This window comes from Salvelinus alpinus, chromosome 14 (genome assembly GCF_045679555.1).
Source record: "Salvelinus alpinus chromosome 14, SLU_Salpinus.1, whole genome shotgun sequence".
Taxonomy (NCBI): Eukaryota; Metazoa; Chordata; class Actinopteri; order Salmoniformes; family Salmonidae; genus Salvelinus; species Salvelinus alpinus.
In genome coordinates, this window is record NC_092099.1 from 23,737,868 (window position 1) to 23,738,123 (window position 256).

Here is a 256-nt window from a genome sequence, read left to right on the forward strand (position 1 = left end):
GGGCATATTATAAAAGTCGTATAAACAGTCAAAATACCTTAATTATCGCTCACGAAAACACTGGCGCTGATCAGGGGCCAGTGATTGTTTATGGTCTGAACTAATTGACAAATCTAGGGAATGAATACTGATCTTGGAACAGCAGAGTAAACTCTCACGGGCGACTCCTTCCATTGTTTCTCTAAAATCCGTATCCGGGTCTTCCTTTCCACCAAACCGTGATCACTTCCCGTCAGGCTGCAAAGATGGCGGTTGA

General features: G+C 44.1%; 1 protein-coding gene across 2 annotated transcripts in view; it reads left to right on the forward strand.

Moving 5' to 3' along the window:
* The first annotated feature begins 202 nt into the window (after nt 1-202).
* The window catches only part of LOC139539176 (mediator of RNA polymerase II transcription subunit 14-like), a 50,371-nt gene continuing 50,317 nt past the window's right edge, over nt 203-256 (forward strand). For both annotated transcript variants that reach the window (XM_071342051.1, XM_071342053.1), the window contains exon 1: nt 203-256. This exon is cut by the window's right edge and continues 384 nt beyond it. The gene's annotated coding sequence lies outside the window, so the exon portion shown is untranslated.